The sequence below is a fragment of the Camelus ferus genome, chromosome 2 (assembly GCF_009834535.1).
Source record: "Camelus ferus isolate YT-003-E chromosome 2, BCGSAC_Cfer_1.0, whole genome shotgun sequence".
Classification (NCBI taxonomy): Eukaryota; Metazoa; Chordata; class Mammalia; order Artiodactyla; family Camelidae; genus Camelus; species Camelus ferus.
The window spans coordinates 28,517,512-28,531,333 of record NC_045697.1 but is presented as its reverse complement, the minus strand read 5'-3'; the positions used below and the strand labels follow the sequence as shown (position 1 = coordinate 28,531,333).

Here is a 13,822-nt window from a genome sequence, read left to right as displayed (position 1 = left end):
AATATTATTCAGTCTTAAAAAGGAAGGAAATTTAGATATACGCTACAACATGGATGACCTTAAATTATGCTAAGTGAAATAAGTCAATCTCAAAGGGACAAATATCGTATGATTCCACTGATATGAGTACCAAGAGAAGGCAAATTTACAGAGATAGTAAGTAGAACAGTGGTTGCCAAAGATTAGGAGGGAGGGGAAATGGGGAGTTAATGTATAATAGGTACACAGTTTTAATTGTGAAGATGAAAATGTTCTGGAGATAGATGTTGGTGATGGTTGCACAACAAGATGAATGTATTTAATGCCACAGAACTATACACTTAAAAATGGTTAAAATGGTCAATTATATGTATATATACTTAACCACTTTTAGTGTACTGACTTGTGTCCACCCAAATTCATATGTTGAAGCCCTAGGCCCCATTGTGACTATCTGGGGATAGGGGTTTCAAAGGGGTAATTAAGGTTAAATGAGACCATAAGGGTGGTCCTAATTCAATAGGAATAGTCTCCTTATATGAAAAGACACCAGGAGTGCCTGTGCACAGAGGCAAGGCCATATGAGGAGAAAGTGATATGGTATTCACCTGCAAGCCAGGAAGAGAGGTCTCACCAAAAACCAACCTTGGTGGCACATTGATCCTGGATTTCCTACTTCCAGAACTTTGAGAAAATAAATTTCTGTTGTTTAAGACATCTACTCTGTGGTATTCTGTTACAGTAGCCCAAGCAGACTAATGAAACCACAATTTTTTTTAAAGTTAAAAAAAATTCATTAGTGATTTTTTAATTGCAAAATTATATTGATATGAAAAATTCATACCATACAAAGGGTAGAAAGTCATAAGGAAGTCTCTTACACCCCTCCCCCAGGAGTAACCAATACCAATAGGTATAGGAATATATTCCAGGATGCTTTTGTGAATATATAAAGCATATATATTTGTACCACAAACACCTCCTTCTTCTAAAGCAAGAATCTATGTAGGGTCTGGTTTAGAAAGGGAAGATACCTTCAAATTTCTTAATCCCTAAAACATAATTTAACAAATTTATCCACTCCATTACCATGGTACATTTAGATTATTTCTAGGTTTTTGCCTCCATCATAAAAATGTGATTAACTTCCTTGTAGCCATTTAAAATTATTTCTATTCCCAACTTTTTCAGATCCTAACATACAATGCTACATTTATTCTTTCCATTACCATTGTTCACATAGGTAGGAATTCTACATTATTCTCTAAATTACTTTACACAGAGAATCACAGAGACATTTTTTCATTCTTCTGTTGTTTAAAGTTTAGAAAGATTTAACTTAGATCAGGGCAAAAACCCACATAAGATCTTGCATCGCTTTCTATCTCTCATGAGAATGCAAGGAGATGTGGGGCAGGGATGCAGTCATCCAATGCTTGTTTGGCGTTGCGGGATCAGCCCAATCAAGGTAGTTCACTGACATGACGTAAACTAGTGAAACTTGCTGGAGGCTTTTGTTCCTCTCCACAACGGCTTCTTCAAAGTTCTGCTTGAGTAAGTGGCATAGAGCCTAGCTTCCTCTAGAGCAAGCAATCCAAGAGAATGAGATGGAAAGCTGCAATGAGTGCCTTTATAACCTAGCCTCAGAAAACACACACCTTCACCAGTATACAGGTTAGGGTAGCCCTGATTCAAAGGGCTGGAGGAGTCTACATTTCCAGAGCTGAGAATGGGGGTTATCTTAGAAGCTAGCTACCAAGGACCCTAACATCTTGATTGTCCTATAACTTACTTTATAAAGCAAGTACTGATAATTTTGCAATATCCTGAACCAGTCCAGCTTTTTACTGAAGTGTTCTCTTAAACATAGCTGTGTTTTCAAATACATATGCATATGAGTGCACCCAAGCATACAAGACTTTCTGTTCCACAAATTAAAGTTCTACAGATTAAAGCTCTTCTGTTACAGGGTTAGCCTATAAACTTCATAAGGGCACTAGATGCCACCTCAAACTCTCTGAGTAAACAGAGTTCAACATTACAGACTAAAGGCCAAGAAGCTTGGCTTCTACTACTTGTAATCTGTTAATTAACTAGTAAACTTTTGAGTTTTACTGGAAACTTTTCATTTTCTAGAAACCTTTACCTGTGTTCAACACCCCCCACTTTAATTAAAAAGCGCTTGCAGATTATATTAATTTGCTTAAGGTGACTCAGCTAGTTGAGGTGATGAACCAAGTCTGGGATGGGTGAAAAGGTCAACACAGAGTAAGGAAGACAGTTTCTTATAGTTAACTTTCACCTCTCCTACAGCATAGGCAAATAGGTACCTTTGTAAAATCTTTGCTTGGAACTCACACTTCTATTTTACCACAGTCACGTTTAAATTAAAGTCCATTAATTTATGGATCTAAGGAAACAGTAAAGTAGCTCTAAGTTTCATCAAATTGGAAAAATTCTCGGACACCAGTGGTTTAGCAGGGAGACAGAAGGCCAGAACGAGAGCCTTCTGTAGAAACACCAACTTTGTTTAAAAGTGAGGTTCTTACCCCACAAACAGTATCCTAATTCCAATGCCTAAGGTCAAAGCACAAAGGTGAGGGCTGACTGCCTATTAACAGCTTTCCCCTTTCCATTCCCTACTCTCTCTGTCACAGATTCCCTTTAATATTCCTCTTGAACAGAATTTTAGTCGCTTCAGGGTGCAAAAACGTTAGCGAGCGTAAAGGGGATCAATAACTGCCACGTTTTAACATACTTTTTGCATGTAAGACTAAATTCCGATCTTTAATTTTCACCTGGGCCTGAGTGAGCCAAAACAATCTCTACATGTCTCAACTTGCGCCTGCTTCTACCGCTCCCCTCGTTATTCTAAAGACGCCACTCGAGGAGAGCCATCAGCTTAAGCAAAGAGACACACACAACAGAGGACACTGTCCACCACTGACGAAACAGAGGCTACGCCGTACACTTCAACAGACGCGGGGCCTTACCCTCTCGGCTTCACAGCGCTGGGCCCCGCCCCTCCCAACCGGAACTGCAACCCCCGCGTCCCGCGCCCCCACGGTTAGCGTGACGCTCGCGCCCGCCCCGCCTCCCCAGACCCACTGGGCAGGCGCGCGGCTCGCGCATGCTCGGCTGGCGGGCAGCTGGGGTCGCGAGCCGCTGCAATCTGTTGCGCCGCCGCCCGCGGGAGCCGGCAGATCCGGGTCTCGTGGCTGAAAGTGACGTGGTCAGTCGAATCAAAACAGAGGAGGGGAGGAAGCCGGCGGCCAGAAGCAGCGGCGGCAGCGGCGTCCCGAGCAGCCGCAGCGTTCCGGAAGCCCCAGGCGGTCTTTCTGCCGAGCCTTGGTCCCGGCCCCCATCCTCCCCGCCCCGTCGGTTGTTGTCTGGGCGGGTGAGTGTCTCCCCCCTCTCCCACCGCCGTTTGCCGGCACACCCTCCCCTCACCCCGGTTGTTCCTGGGGTGTCCTCAGGCTCCCGGGGGCTGCGGCAGAGCGGGCTGCTTCTCGGACTCGGTGGTTTCCCGAGCCGGCGGCCCCCGGCGAAGAGCAAGACGGAGAGCCTGAAATTTGGCTTTCTTTGCAGGAAACCAGAGTCGGGGCTTGGCAGGAAAGTGGCCGGTAGCCACGGATGGTTTTATTTTTAGGGCAAGCAGTCAACTCGGGTGGAGGCGTATAATGGAGTAAAAAAGAGCGAGACAGAGTCGTAGCTGACAGGAAAAAGCCACAAACCTTGAAATCCACACTGTATCATTTACCTCAGTTCCTCGGCTCTTGCCGGGCTTGATGAAGTCACTAGGATGCGTCCTTTGTTGTGATTGATGAGACAGGAAAGCTGCCATCCAGAAAGCGGGAGCTTTTGGCCCTTATTGTGTTGCGAATTTAAAGGATTCCCTTTTTCTATTTGTTCAGTAAGTAGAACCAGAGCTGACCGTAAAGAGGTCTCACCCTTTATTGGAACAGATAAAGTGCGATAAACCGGTTACTGGAGTACCTGAAGTTGCCGTTTAAAGCCAGTTTTCCAAAGTGCCTGTTTCTGTGTTTGTTAGGATTTTACCCGGGATGATGTTTGTTAGCTGTAGAGAGTCAATAGGATGTTTTCACTTGTCCTAGTTTGCAAAATCGAAGACGTGGCCTTAAGAAAATGTCTTGGCTTTGCGTAGAGTCGGATGAGCTTCATGCACGTAATACCTGTGTTTGTTGAGACTTTCCAGTCTGTGTTAATGTCAAAAACGGCTGGCAGCTCTACATACAGTAACTTGGACGGCGTACGACCTTTCAGGTGTTACAGTCTGGAGGCCCTTAGGAGGCGTTCTCGCTGCCCAGTCTGTGGAGCTTGCAGCAAGCTTGTGTCCCCTTCCACTTCGGGTGACCGGCCACGCAGATTCTTCTGGTGTATGCTGCTTTGAGCCCTGCCACCCTCCGCGCCCCTCAGCAGTAGGATGGAGGCCGGAAGACCGTTATCTCTCTGTTGTCCTAACTTAGTTTTTAAAAAGAACATTTTTTTCCCCCAGAGAACTCATTAATTGAGGTGTTTCTTTGGTAAACTTCAAGAAAGAAAAATAGAACTATGTGCTAATTGATTGCCCCTCATCAAATCCAGGAAGAGTTCTCAGGAATTTAGATTACTCCCTACAAGGATTTGCCCTTGTGTGGTATAATGTGGACCTCTTTTTAACAAATTTATTTTTTCTGTGTGTGCAGTTGAAAACTTTTTTCTTAATACCACAGTTGGAATCCTGATTTAGACAAATGAATTTGTTTTCTTAAAATTCTTTTTTTACCTTTTGTGTTAACCTACAACTGAATGTTTTTGCTTATATGAAATAATTTGTGATAATTGGATAGAATGTTGATTAAAGCAGATAAGCAAAAAAAGAAAATAAGTCATCAGTATTGCTCCCATCCAGGGATCACCAAAATGTTAGCAGTGGCTTATATTCTTCCAGACTTCTTTTCTGCATTTATGTATTTTATACATAAATAGTTCATACTGTATATGCTTTTCTGTAGCCTGCTCTTTCACATAGTAGTACTTTTTTGAGTAATAAAATTAAAATTTTTGCAGGTAGGGACTTACGAACCTTAGCTTTTAGGGAATATTCACTGTATGTTTGCCACACGATAGTGATTAAAATCGTGGTTTTAAAAGATTTCTTCTAAATCTCTTGATGATACTGTAAAACTTAAGAAATGAGTATGCATGTGTGACAGAGTAAATATTTGCTTAACTCTTGGGAAAGCAGGCACAGAATAGCCTGAGTTGACAATATAGAAGTGTAAAAAGATTTTGCTAATTTAGTAATTTGACTCAGGTAACGGTTTAGTTCTGCCCGTTGTTACTGTGTGCTCTAAATGCTGACCAGCTATCCAGGCCTCCGGCAGTAAGATCCTGAAAGATTTTACTTTACAAATTACACTTAATATGCTTTAACATTAAGTCTTGGATATGTGTCCAGTGCTTTAGTCCAGTGCTTTATCAGTGGTGCCAAAAGAGAAAGAAATATCCCTTCACTTCAACTTCAAAGGATAATTAGTACACACTATGAAGTATCCTAAATATGGAACCCCTTTGGTTCCATTAGTTATAAACTTACTGAAAACCTTTAAATTTCTATTTTCATTCTGTGTCTTTTAGGTAATTAGTCCCAGATGCTTACTACTAATGTGACTTAGTACTTATTCTTTGATTTGCCTTAAATTACAGTGTTCAGTATATGTTCTAGATTTGTCTACTTCCTGTCCCTACTGCCACCACCTTTGCCAACTATCAGCATCTCTCACCTAGCCTAGTACAGTAACCTTCTGGTCTCCCTGCTTCCACTCTTGACTTTTTATGGCACCTTCCCCTTACCACAGCCTGAGAGATCCTTTAAAGTGTAAATCAGATTATGTCACCCCTTTGTTGAAAGCCTCTCATCACATTCGGAATACAATTCAAAACTCTATGGAGGTTTGCCAGGCACTACAAAATTTGACACTGCTTTCCTCTCTTATCTCACCTTGTATCTGAATGCCTAGATCAGTACCCCAGAACCTGGCCACGTCAGTTTCTTTTTGTATTTCAGTCTCCACTAGCATTGCCCCAGGAACTTGCCAAACTTACTCCTGCCTCAGGGCATTTGCACTTGTACCCTGTGGCTTCAGTATTCTCCCATATCTTCCTGTGACTGATTCCATCATGTCATTCAGGTTTAAGTTCAGAAGGAGCTTGCCCTCCCAATTATCTCACCATTCTCTCTCATTTTTAAAAAATTACATCACTATCTGGAATGTCCTTATTTTTTATATTCTGTCTCCTATACTAGGAATTAAACTCTGGGAAAATGGGGACCTTGTCTGTCCTTTCCACTGCATAGTAGGTGAATGTTGGTTGAATGAGTAAACTTGAACACATCTGTATTACTCTTGAACATACTGTCTTTTAGACCTGTTTTTTCAATGGGAGAACCCTCGTTTTCAGCTTCTTTTTATAGGGCTATATCTTGATTCTCTTACTTCAGTAGTTTTTGATGTTTGTGCCAGAGACCACATTCTACTTTAGATGTATAAAATTAATCCCTGGAAGGAATAGGTCCCAGGTATCTGCATGTTTAACCAGCCCTTCAGGTGATTTGAATACACATCAAAGTTTGAGAATATGTTAATATTTTAATGGCTTTTCTCTAGGAGATTACTTCTTGCTTTATAGTAGTAATGATAGCTTTCATTTTGGAGAACACTCTATGAGTCAAGTATTATGCTAAAAACTTACATGTTTTTCATTTAACTGTAGAGCAACTCTGATGTAGGCATTCCTACTCTGATTTTACAAGTGAAGAAACAGAGACATAGTAAGTAGCAGAAAGTTGTCTATTTTCTTAATCACTGTACCCTACTGCTTCTGAACTACAGTATTTAGAACTGTATACAGCACTTTGATTATGATAGGCCATGTTTTTAAGGGCAAAACAGTGTTTTCAGTCCCATTTCCAGTCCTATACTTAATGAATTGTTTTGTTGGTCTTTTTGCCTGAAGTTGCACAATTGGTAGATGACTTCAAGAAACATTCTGCAGACTCCTAAGCTTCTTGCTTTGTTGTTTTGAGTTTTCGGAGCCTACCAGGTTTAAAGTAAATTTGGAGTATTTTCTCCTGCCTATATATTACCTTGCATTCCACACACCAAATTCCCATCAGTTTCTGCCTGCTTGTATAGTCATTTGAATTCGTCCTACATTTTCTCCATTGATTTCAGTGTTTTACTGTTTGGACTGTCATTGAATCATATTAAACTGAATAGATTTCTCACTGCAAGACCGATTTCCAAATGAATTTAAAAAAATGTTGCATTTGATTGATGCATTGATTTGAGGTGGAGAGATGACTTAATACAGAGAAATACTGCTTGTCTTTACTCTCTTCCTAGTCTTGAAGCCTGGCTAACTGTGTATATCTGTTAAAGCTCAGGTCACACATCACTTACCAGAGCTCTACCCCACCTCAGGCTTCTGTAAATAGCCGTCTGTGGCTCCCATCACTTCACCTTCCATATTTAATTGTCTGTGGCTGTCTGGCCTATTTGATTGGGAGGCCCATAAGGTCAGGAAGAACCAATTAAGCAATCAGGCTTGTTCATAGAATAAATGGAGAAAAGTCTCAACTTTAACAGTATCTGTAAAAAAAACACTACATTGCAAAAGGAAATATTTGTACTAATCTTTTTCTGTATAATTTAATATAACTTAGGACAAAAACTTCAATAAAAGACACTAAATTGTGAATTAGTGATAATTAATAGTGACATATTAGTATATGGGTTGTAAAGATTTTTGCAGAAAAGTAAGCACTCCTGACTGTTACATTGTGGCTTATATTGGGATTTTTTTAAGATTGTAAAACTTCTTATGCAAGTACTACTACAGGCTTATAAGTAAAGGTGTTTTTTTGGTTTGTATTTATGTGCATATTCATGATTTGGCCCACGCAGCAAGTAGTAACCATCTGAATGGTTGTTTCTGTAGTTGAGCACATGTCAGTAGATCCTGCAGTTAGTTTAAGAACAGTTTGGGCACTTCAAAACCATTTTATTTACTTATTTATTTTAAAACATTTTTTATTGATTTATAATCATTTTACAGTGTTGTGTCAAATTCTAGTGTTCAGCACAATTTTTCAGTCATACATGGACATATACACACTCATTATCACATTTTTTCCTCTGTGATTCCCTGTGCTATACAGTATAATCTTGTTTATCTATTCTACAATTTTGAAATCCCAGTCTATCCCTTCCCACCCTCCGCCCCCCTGGCAACCACAAGTCTGTATTCTATGTCTATGAGTCTATTTCTGTCCTGTATTTACACTTTGTTTTTGTTTGTTTGTTTGCTTGTTTTTGTTTTTATTTTTTAGATTCCACATATGAGCAATCTCATATGGTATTTTTCTTTCTCCTTCTAGCTTACTTCACTTAGAATGACATTCTCCAGGAGCATCCATGTTGCTGCAAATGGCGTTATGTTGTTGGTTTTTATGGCTGAGTAGTATTCCATTGTATAAATATACCACCTCTTCTTTATCCAGTCACCTGTTGATGGACATTTAGGCTGTTTCCATGTTTTGGCTATTGTAAATAGTGCTGCTATGAACATTGGGGTGCAGGTGTCATCCTGAAGTAGGGTTCCTTCTGGATATAAGCCCAGGAGTGGGATTCCTGGGTCATACGGTAAGTCTATTCCTAGTCTTTTGAGGAATCTCCACACTGTTTTCCACAGTGGCTGCACCAAACTGCATTCCCACCAGCAGTGTAGGAGGGTTCCCCTTTCTCCACAGCCTCTCCAGCATTTGTCATTTGTGGATTTTTGAATGACGGCCATTCTGACTGGTGTGAGGTGATACCTCATTGTAGTTTTGATTTGCATTTCTCTGATAATTAGTGATATTGAGCATTTTTTCATGTGCCTTTTGATCATTTGTATGTCTTCCTTGGAGAATTGCTTGTTAGGTCTTCTGCCCATTTTTGGATTGGGTTGTTTATTTTTTTCTTATTGAGTCATATGAGCTGCTTATATATTCTGGAGATCAAGCCTTTGTCAGTTTCATTTGCAAAAATTTTCTCCCATTCCATAGGTTGTCTTTTTGTTTTACGTATGGTTTCCTTTGCTGTGCAGAAGCTTGTAAGTTTCATTAGGTCCCATTTGTTTATTTTTGCTTTTATTTCTACTAGGAGAAAATTTTTGAGATGTATGTCAGATAATGTTTTGCCTATGTTTTCCTCTAGGAGGTTTATTGTATCTTGTCTTATGTTTAAGTCTTTGATCCATTTTGAGTTGATTTTTGTATATGGTGTAAGGGAGTGTTCTAGCTTCATTGTTTTACATGCTGCTGTCCAGTTTTCCCAACACCATTTGCTGAAGAGACTGTCTTTATTCCATTGTATATTCTTGCCTCCTTTGTCAAAGATTAGTTGACCAAAAGTTTGTGGGTTCATTTCTGGGCTCTCTATTCTGTTCCATTGGTCTGTATGTTCAAAAACATTTTAAAAGAGGACTGAAGATTTATTTGAGTCTGAAATTTAGTTACCTGCCTGAATATCAGCAATAATGGCATTTACTATTTTGGAGTATATATGCCAGTCCCTTGACTTCCTTTATATACTTTGTGTTTAGCTACATCAACCCTCCAAGTCAGATATTGTTACCCCTAACTTACACTGGAGGAAACAGGTCTGCTTAGATAAGTTGCCTAAGGTAAAGCTACTGGGACTGTTAGGATTCAAACCCAGTTTTTCCTTGACCCAAAGTTCGTGTGCTTTATGTTACAGAGTGTCGACTTGTCTTTTTTGTTTTACAGAATCATGGAAGTTACAATAAGTAAACTTACTTGTTTTTTCAGCTGTCAGAATATGTTAATAAGACTGCTTTCATGAATTGTTTTATTCTGTTTAAACCTAAATTGGATATGCCTTTCTGATAGTTCCTCCTTTTTTTTTTATACACAACATGGTTGTTATTGAAAAGCTGCAAAAGATAGTGATATATAAAACCAACTACAAAAGCTGTATTCCTCATTCAGAAGTCATCTCTGTACATATATTTCCTTCCAATCTTTTACTTTTTAAATTCATCTTTGATGCAAATGAGATGTAATGCTTACATCAGCTTGTATCCTTTTGTGGGAGGTGGGGTGGGTTTTTAACATAGTGAGCTTTTTACCATGGCCTTAGAGACTTTCTAAATTGATTTTAACTGGCTGAATTTTGTAAGATATTTTGAAAAACTGATTTACTTGAACTTTTCATTTAATGTTGGGCATGAATGTAGTTTACACCATTATAAATAATATTATGGTGAACCATGGCTTTAAATAGTTAACCCAAGGTCTGAATAGTTAGAGCAACCATTCTAATTATTTAAAAAATTATAATTACGACATTTTAGTGATTTGAAATATGGTGATTTTTAAAAAATTATTTTTATGTTTTTGGAGGGGAAGTAATAAGGTTTTATTTATTTATTTTTAATGGAAGTACTGGGGACTGAACCCAGGACCTTGTGCGTACTGGGCACGCACCCTACCACTGAGCTGCACCCTACCACTGAGCTGCACCCTACCACTGAGCTATATCCTACCTCCTGAAAATATGGTGATTTTAATCATAGTTGAGCTAGTATATACAGCATACCTATAGTTCCAGTCCTAGAAAATTTACATGAAAATTTTTAATAGAGATTGTCTCTGAGGAGAGGAGAGCATCTTTTACTTTTGCGGGTTTGTTTCCTTAACCTTTCTGATTGAATTTTAAAATTATAAATATGTATTGCCTTTAAACTCAAAAAGTTCAACTCCTTGGAAAAATGTATATTTTTCTGAATTAAAACTAATTTTTAGGTGCATAGTAGGGCTTATATTTTGTTTATAACATTTAAAATTTCAGTGTTCATGTTTTGAAGAAAGTTACCTTCTTGTTGCTTATTTTCATATTGAATTTTCATTTCCTTTTTTAAATTTAGGTCAAAGCACAGATGTGTCTCAGCTTTGTAAAAACACAGAATATAACTGGTTTTTGCTTGACTGCTCTCATTGAAAAGTATTACAGATGCAGCGCTTTCAAATTTTAACAGCTAATAAAGATGCTTCAAATCAAATTAGGGATACAGTAAGCATCTTCTTGGTAAATGCACCAGACATACAGGACAGTGTTCTCGTTGCTATCTTGTTTTATACTTTATTTTTTTTAAAAGGCTATTTTGTTTTTACATAATGTGTATTTTGTTGCTTCGTTACTCTTAGCAAAGATAATCTAGAAGAAACTAACTTGCTTAAAATTTTTGAAGACTTTTTTTTTTAAATCTGTGGTGCTCATTCAACTTTCATTTTTTAAAATAACATTACTTTCTTTATCACAGTGGTTCTAAACATTTTCCCTGTCGTCATGAATGACATTTACATGCATCTTTGTGCAGATATGTCATCTAGGCTGTAACATGGTTGAGAGAAGCTGCGAGTTACATGAGTTGGGAGAGCAGTAGCTGTAACTCTTTTCTGCTAAAAAAAATCATATTGGCAAGGAAGTGAATGAGAGTGATAGTACGAAAAAGTCTTGATTCCGCTTTACTTTATTTGAATGATGTAAATCAATCACACACTTGTAACATTACTTGTGATGTACCTCACAGTTCAGAACATACAAGTATTTTGAAATACAGCTGTTGAAAACTGGTTTCTTTTTTTCTTTTTTTTTTTTTATTGAAGTACTGTCAGTTACAGTGTGTCAATTTCTGGTGTACAGCACAATGTCCCAGCCATGCATATACATACATACATTTGGAAAACCAGTTTCTTAACATTTGTAAATAACATATCCGTTATGATTTGTGATCACAGAATGTGGAATTTTTATATCATCTTCTGTAGAATTTTTCTGTTTATAACTTATGAAAAACAGCCTTTTCCCCTGAGTTTAAACTCTTTTATTCAGAATGTGACTAAGTAGTACTCCAGTAGAAATTTCAGAAAACATATGGAGAATATGAAACTTTTGGTTAAGATAATTGAATATAAACAAAGATGATTCAATTGGAAAGTTTTCCTTTGTTTGACCATTTACAATAAATTTTACCCCTGGACCTTGAGAGAATCTTTGAGATTGTATAAGAGTAACAACTAGGGAAGGACAGGAAATTCATAGGTGAGGAGCCAAGATTCAGAACAGAAGACTTTTTTTCTTTCCTTTCCCTTTTATACAGAAGAGTGATAGCTGAGCTCCAGGGGAATACAACACTCCAAAGCTATACAGAGAACTTGTGCTGAGGATTGATGATACATTTCAAAAATAAGGGCTTATAGTTGAATTGGCCCAGAGCCTTTTACAGTTTACAAAGCACTCTTACAAATTCTCACTTGATCCTTGGACAACCCTTTAAAATGAATAGCTATCTCTCTTACTTTATAGATAGAGAAACTGAAGTCACAGAGAGGGTAATTTACCATTTCTCAGTAGTGCCATAACTTAAGTTATTTATCTAAGATATATTCTTTCTGCTATCTTGTGCTATTTTTAGCAAATGTTGCCTAAGGTGATTCCTTATACAGTCAAATATAGGTAAGGAAAAAGGGTGGCTGAGGAGAAAGAAGGTACTGTTTAAGATGTAGGAAAATAGGGTCCCATTAACTGAGAATTTCCAGAAAAGTGGTCACAGCCCCAGGGTGGACCTTTAACAGAGTCCTGTGCTGCAGAGACTTGGAGGAATTGAGAGATAAGGAGATTCTTGATAACCTTGAAGAGTTCAGCTTTTAATAAAAATTCTTATTTTGTAGTTGGCTTTATTCCTTTGATAATTATGTAAGTTTAAAAAGCTAGAGATCTAATCTGTTCTTAGAAACAATAATTAGTGCATATATGAAAATTTAAAAAAATTGCAGTATAATGTATATATGCATTTACATGCAATATAATGTGTATGTGCAGTTGAACTGTAATAATTCTACATAATAAAACTGAAAAAAGGAAAAAATAGGTAAAGAAATTCTTGATAACCTTGAAGAGTTCAGCTTTTAATAAAAATGGGATAGAAGTAAGTTAAGTTAGCCAAGTAGTTGTTCTCTTGAGGTTTCTCCAGAGAGATTATCACAGAAGTGATTTGTGACATTTATTTTGGCTGTTAATGAAATACTGGTATATAATTATACTATTATTATATGAATGAAGTATAATAATTAACTTGATTGCAATCTCTTGGAGGTAGGGCCTGCCTTTTATTTCTTCTGTATCCTCCTCTGAACTCTTCTGCCAATTACCTAGTCCCCTGGGGACTTGTTAGATACATCCTTTCCAGAAAGAGAAGTGAGAGAAGACATGGGTTTGAGAGAAGGGAGAGAAGTCACCTCCATTGCGTGACTTTGGGTAAGTTACTGAAGCTCTCCGGGCCTCAGTTCTTTCCTCTTTAAATGCGGGGGTGAGAACGGTTGCATCCCCAAAGTTGTAACAGTACCACTGCGAAATTGTAATTTGTTGACTGTGGATAAATGAGGACTAGGCATTGTCTCATCTCTACCTTATCTGTGCAGTGATATCTTGCACGGGCCTCCTGCTTATGCTGACCTTGTTTCTTCTACACTTTCCCATTCCACTCTGTGAAAAACAAACATTTGGTTGTCATTCTGTCTAGCCTGCTCTAGTCACTTCCTTTTGAATAGTCTGCACTCTGAAAGAGTATCTTTAAGCTTTCTGTTATCCTGTAAAAATGTTTTATAAGATTTTCAGAGGCGGTTTTTATTATATTTTCTCTTATAAATAGCTCATTTTAGATGGAACTGTCAACTTGAGAAAAAATGCACAACTTGAGAGCTGTGAGTTGA

The 13,822-nt window shown here is 38.2% G+C and overlaps 1 protein-coding gene across 1 annotated transcript in view; it reads left to right on the top strand.

The window, feature by feature from the left end:
- Positions 1 to 3,250: 3,250 nt before the first annotated feature.
- SMIM14 (small integral membrane protein 14) overlaps positions 3,251 to 13,822 on the top strand; it is a 54,752-nt gene continuing 44,180 nt past the window's right edge. Inside the window, exon 1 of the mRNA XM_032496109.1 lies at positions 3,251 to 3,376. The gene's annotated coding sequence lies outside the window, so the exon portion shown is untranslated. The remainder of the gene's footprint in view (positions 3,377 to 13,822) is intronic.